The sequence below is a fragment of the Leuresthes tenuis genome, unplaced genomic scaffold, assembly GCF_036924035.1.
Source record: "Leuresthes tenuis unplaced genomic scaffold, fLeuTen1.0.hap1 SCAF_77, whole genome shotgun sequence".
Classification (NCBI taxonomy): Eukaryota; Metazoa; Chordata; class Actinopteri; order Atheriniformes; family Atherinopsidae; genus Leuresthes; species Leuresthes tenuis.
The window spans coordinates 262915-268914 of NW_027325431.1; the positions used below are offsets into that span (position 1 = coordinate 262915).

The 6000-nt window shown below is 44.0% G+C and overlaps 3 non-coding genes across 3 annotated transcripts; all 3 read right to left on the reverse strand.

The window, feature by feature from the left end:
• Nucleotides 1–1648: 1648 nt before the first annotated feature.
• Nucleotides 1649–1836, reverse strand: LOC140286196 (U2 spliceosomal RNA). The gene has a single exon (XR_011911073.1). It is a non-coding gene; the product is annotated as a U2 spliceosomal RNA (small nuclear RNA).
• Nucleotides 1837–2111: 275 nt separating this feature from the next.
• LOC140286215 (U5 spliceosomal RNA) lies at nucleotides 2112–2225 on the reverse strand. The gene has a single exon (XR_011911078.1). It is a non-coding gene; the product is annotated as a U5 spliceosomal RNA (small nuclear RNA).
• A 411-nt stretch (nucleotides 2226–2636) lies between these two features.
• On the reverse strand, nucleotides 2637–2826 carry LOC140286204 (U2 spliceosomal RNA). The gene has a single exon (XR_011911075.1). It is a non-coding gene; the product is annotated as a U2 spliceosomal RNA (small nuclear RNA).
• Nucleotides 2827–6000: the final 3174 nt, after the last annotated feature.

Sequence of the window (6000 nt, forward strand, 5' to 3'; positions counted from 1 at the left end):
AAGAAAACCACATCCAACTTAAGTGGGATGTCCGGCACACCCCTCCCTCCCATCCGAACTTCCTGGTACATCCACTCCCTTCTCACATATTCATACCCCCCCCATACAAAGGAAAAAACATCTCTCATGAAACTTCTCCTATATTGAGGAGGTAAAGGAAAAACATACGCTAGGTATACCAAAAATGGCAAAATATCAGCCTTCAAAACCAGCACTCTACCACTTAAGGAAAGTTGCCGGGATTTCCACAGCCCCATCCGCGAACGGGCTGCAGCCAGACGCCTTCCCCAATTTAATTCTGCACTCCCTTCTCCCTGAAACTCTACCCCCAGGACTCTCACTGGGCCCTGGCACTGGGGCAGACCAGCTAGGCCTCCCACCCTACCAGCCCATGGTCCAAAAAACTTAATGGTGGACTTCCCTAAGTTCACCTTGGCCCCCGACACTATTGAAAAACTCTCCACCACTTCCAACAGCCGTGTGACCGACCTCTCTGTTGTCAAAAAAAAGGTCATGTCATCCGCATACTGCATCACTGTCAACTTGTCCGGACCTGCTCCAGGAAGGTGCAGACCCACCACACCCGGGTCCCCCCGCACCACCGAACCCAGCGGCTCCATGTAAGCCACAAAGAGCAGCGGGGAGAGTGGGCATCCCTGCCTCACCCCAGTTCTCTGTGCCACCACTGTACCCAAGTGCCCGTTCACCATAACTCTGCTCCCCACCCCCTTGTACATGATCTCCAACCACTCTATAAAACGGGGCCCAAATCCCATCCTCTCCAAAACTGCAAAAAGAAACCTGTGGTTCACCCTGTCAAACGCTTTCTCCATATCTAACCCCACCAAACTCATATTGATCCCCCGCTCCTCCACCCAATGAATACAGTCCCTCACCAATCCCAGATTCCACTGTATTAGCCTTCCCTCCACCCCACACGTCTGATCCTCATGGATTACATGAGGTAGAGCCTTCCGAAGACGACCAACTAGGACTCGAGCCACAATTTTGTAGTCCACACAGAGCAACGTGATCGGCCTATAGCTTTCCATTCGCTCCCTGTTTTGATCATGTATGGTTGGACATTCGCACCTTTTCTCACCCGCTTTTTGCAAACTATGGTCGGCCATTCACAGCTTCCTCTCCACCATACTTGTATGGTGGGATATTCACACCCACTTGCATCCGAAGACCTCCGCCCCCACTTTTGTTGATATTTAGCCGATCATTCGCACCTTACCCGCTTTTGGCAAACTATGGCCTTCTTGCAGCCAAAAACCTCTGATCTCGCTTTTGATGATGTAAGGTTGGGCATTCAGACCTTGCTTCACCTGCTTTTCACCAAATATAGTCGGACATTCACACCTTCTTGCAGCCGAACACTTCCGCTCCACCTTTTAGTTTTCTATGGGGCATTCACACCTTTTTTTACACCGCATTTTATAAAAACACCACAGGAACACCGTATTGAGGCTTTGTTCTGACCGCTCATTCGGTGTCGCGTTTCTTTCAAGCAATTCTCCTGGTTAGCCCGCACTCGGCTCGCTCCCAGAGCCGTGTTAAAGTCTGCTTCGCATTCACTCTCTTTTCTCAGCAGATTAAAGAAACTTCCATCCTGCACCGCTGTTTGCTTTTTCACAAGAGCAGAGGAGAGCGCACCGTTCCCAGCGGCACTGCAGTACCGGGTCGATGCTTGGAGTGAACGGAGCAAGCTCCTTTTTCAACTCCTATTGATAAAAATCCATTTAATATGTAGTCCTTGCATAGACATATCACATATTAAACTGATAAGTACAGATACTACACTTGATCTTAGCCAAAAGGCCGAGAAGCGATAACTGTCCACTGGTTCACGTCCGAGGGCCCTTCCTGGCACAATGCGCACTTGTAGCGGTGTTCGTTTTATGGCCATAGTGTCACTTTGCACCTCCGCCCACCCGCTGCACTGAGCACTCTTCAACCCTTTTAAATGGTATAACTTTACACTACCGCACGCTCCAGCGAGCACCATTCAAGCAACATCGGCACAGTCGCAACAAGTAAGGCGACTCTACTCAGAGAAGTCACTCTGCACAGTAACAAGATTTCTTTTGCACAGACAGAAAGGGCTTCACCCGCAAAGGTAAAGCCTGCCAAAAATAGAAACAATTCATTAGTGCTGCTCTCCACGGAAGTCTTTAGTAAAAGGCGAAAGACTTGTACATTATGAAGAGAAACCAGTGTATGATTATCCATCACTGCGGGAGCAGGGCATCAGGCTAGTTGGCATAGCCACCTTCCCCATGGTGAGCTTTGCTTGGTTGAGACGCTTGCTCCCCCCCCTTGCTCCTCGGCTGACCAAGTAGGAACAATCGGGCCCTATTCGATGGCTGCCTTGTCTTTTACTCTGTGCAAAAGACAAGGCAGCCACAAACAACACGGGAACACCGTATTGAGGCTTTGATCTGACTGCTCATTCGGTGTCGCGTTTCTTTCAAGCAATTCTCCCGGTTAGCCCGCACTCGGCTCGCTCCCAGAGCCGTGTTAAAGTCTGCTTCGCATTCACTCTCTTTTATCAGCAGATTAAAAGAAAGTTTCATCTTAGGCTCCCTGAAACTTCCATCCTGCACCGCTGTTTGCTTTTTCACAAGAGCAGAGGAGAGCGCACCGTTCCCAGCGGCACTGCAGTACCGGGTCGATGCTTGGAGTGAACGGAGCAAGCTCCTTTTTCAACTCCTATTGATAAAAATCCATTTAATATGTAGTCTCGCATAGAGGACATATCAGACATTAAACTGATAAGAACAGATACTACACTTGATCTTAGCCAAAAGGCCGAGAAGCGATAACTGTCCACTGGTTCACGTCCGAGGGCCCTTCCTGGCACAATGCGCACTTGTAGCGGTGTTCTTTTTATGGCCATAGTGTCACTTTGCACCTCCGCCCACCCGCTGCACTGAGCACTCTTCAGCCCTTTTAAATGGTATAACTTTACACTACCACACGCTCCAGCGAGCACCATTCAAGCAACAACTTTGCACTCCAGCTTCGAACATCGGCACAGTCGCAACAAGTAAGGCGACTCTAGTCAGAGAAGTCACTCTGCACAGTAACAAGATTTCTTTTGCACAGACAGAAAGGGCTTCATCCGCAAAGGTAAAGCCTGCCAAAAATAGAAACAACTCATTAGTGCTGCTCAACGTTGTACTTTGCAGTAAAAGAAAGAGCAAATCTAAAGTTTCAGGAATCCGAGAATAAGCTTACTTTCATGAGTTCTTCACGATTTCGGATTTTGCTATAAAATGAATTCCTTCACTCAAACTAAATTAAAACTGCTAAACCGCTAATCTGTTACATACAAGGCAGATGTCAAATTCACCGAAATAGGATCTAAGGGTATTTGGCCAATCGAGCTGTAGCAGCTTCGGTAAAAGAGTATAAGTTGAAGAGTTTGTGAATAAAGGTGTGCGCACACATAGTGAGTTGTAGGAAAATAGGCAGGGAGCAATGCCGGCTGGGGTATATGTTCTTGTATGTTGTCTGACTGTTTGATTTGAATGTGTTGTGTAAGTGTCCTGAAATGTTATATGTTTGGGCTGTGTGACATGCTTAATGCTTTTCAGTAGCAACCCACTTATTCATATATAGCAACTGACAACATAAGAAGTCCGGACATACTTTGATAGTAGTTGTAGAAGTATCCTTATTGATAATAGATAAACTAATTCATAGTGATAGAACAGTAGATGAACAGGTGCCTGCACATGTCTCATGAAAATAAAATGGGTGTATGATTGCTGACGGCAGAGCAATACTGCCAAACTTATGAGTTCTTGTGGCAAACTTGATTCAGTGTCTTGACGTGTATACGCTGTTTCGCTGACTTGTCACAAGAAACAAAGTGTGTTTGATAAGATCCGACCATTTTATTACGGGAGGATCAGTATGTATGGATTCTGATGTGACTGATAAACCCATTCGTATCTTAAGCATAATCTAATACGTGAGACAACGCCCTGGCACACAATCAAAAAAAAAAAGAGAGAGAGCGGTTTTGTGTCCCCACAGTCCATAATGTAGAAAAGAGAGAAAAAAGCCTTTCTGATTTGGTGTGTGTGCTCACAGTGCACAGTGTAGAGAAAAGAGAGAAAAGAAAGCTGTTTTGGTGTCACGGGTGTTGTGACTTACACACACACATTTCTGAATTGAGAAAGGAAATTATTTTAGAGAAAGCACTAGAGTTTAGATCCCACATTTGTTGATAGGCATTCATTTAATTTTTCTTTTAATCAGTTTTAAAGTGAATACTAACTGAGAAATGAAAAAGGTGAAGAGTTTAGAAGCTTGGTTCAAGAGCAAAACTTGGTTTATGATCAGCTGAGTCTCTAAACAGAACAGCAAAGGGCTTCATCGAACATTTAAAAAAGATTCAGATTGTTAGAATATCCAGAATTTATAGGAATGGTGGTGATTACTCTTATTTTCTAGAATGGAAATAACTGCACCATGTCTGTTTTATGAATTTAAGGGGCTAAAAAGTTTTGTTCTCGTTTTTCTATGATTAACCGAATGTATGTGAGAGTCCAAACAGACAGAAGGGTTACGGCCGAGCGCTGGACCTTCCAAAAAAGATGAGACAGGCTGGACCTGTGCCATACTAGTTAAGACCTGCCTGTGGATAACAGGTTCATTAAACTCTCACATACACAAACTCACACACGTTCGCACACATACACCCATTCACACACACATTCTTGAACTTGCTGCAAGATTAAACATTTGCATTAACTGACTCCAGCAACTCTGAGTCTCATTGAGAGACTTTTCTCAACAATTGGGTCCTCAAACCAGATCTCAACGTTTTTTCCGCTTTCCAGGGTCGGAGCTGAAACCGTGCACGGGGGAGTCCAGTACTCCTAATGAAAGACCCCCTGCTGAATTGCGGTAATTAGGGGCAAGTGTCCACTGAAAGGGGGAAACAGGGACGAGATCGTACTTTTGAATCAATGGCCAGAAGCCATTGGCAGTGCAGGCATCAACAATAATGGTGTTATTTCACCCATTAACACTTAAGGTACCTCATGCAGTGGCTGTGATATGGTTACTTAACAAAATATCTTTACCAGACATCTCTCCTACATAACAGTTCTTCTTTCACAGCCACACCTTGTTGTCGAGAGATGTGCTACACTTAATCCATCCACACTGCTACCTACCCCACAGATGGAAAGCCTCATGATTGCATGTCAGAAATAACCATCAGTGTTTTACCCAGGCCAGACTTAACTGATATACGTTATGAAAATGCAGAAATAACTATATTTATTCAACAGGTCAAGCAAAAAACCCTGATGGCACAAATGCTACAGGATTTGCAGTAGTAACAGAAACTGAAGTTTTCTTAAAACACCAACTACCAAAAAATTACTCTGTTCAAGCAGTCGAATTGGTAGCTTTAACTGAAGCTTGTAAATTAAATAACAAAAAGGTTGTTAACGTTTACACTGACAGTCAGTATGCCTTCTCAACTGTACATGTGTTAACACAGCATTGGAAAAACAGGTATGTTGACATCCACAGCTAAATGTATAAACTACAAATATTTTAGCATTATTAGATGTTATTCAATTGCCATCTACAATAGACTCGTATGAATGACCGGAAGGAAAACCATACTGCCAAAGAATTTGTTTAAATATGCTGCAGTATTGAGCCACGGACCATGTCATGTCTCAACAGGAGGGATGGAAGCAATAATGAACAAGGTTTTTACAGCATATGGTTTTACTAATTATTGAATTTTTTTTTTAGAATAAATAAATGAATAAAGTTTTGTCTAGCAGGTCAAATATGTGCAAAATACATTCCACAGGGCAATCTAAGACCAAAACGAAGATAATTCCCTAAGCCAGTGTATCTTTTTCAACATATTTGTTTGTATTTCATTATTTCATTATTGTGTAGATTTCATTGAACTAAATTAATGTTAAGGGAAACGATTCTGCTCAGTGACAACAGAGG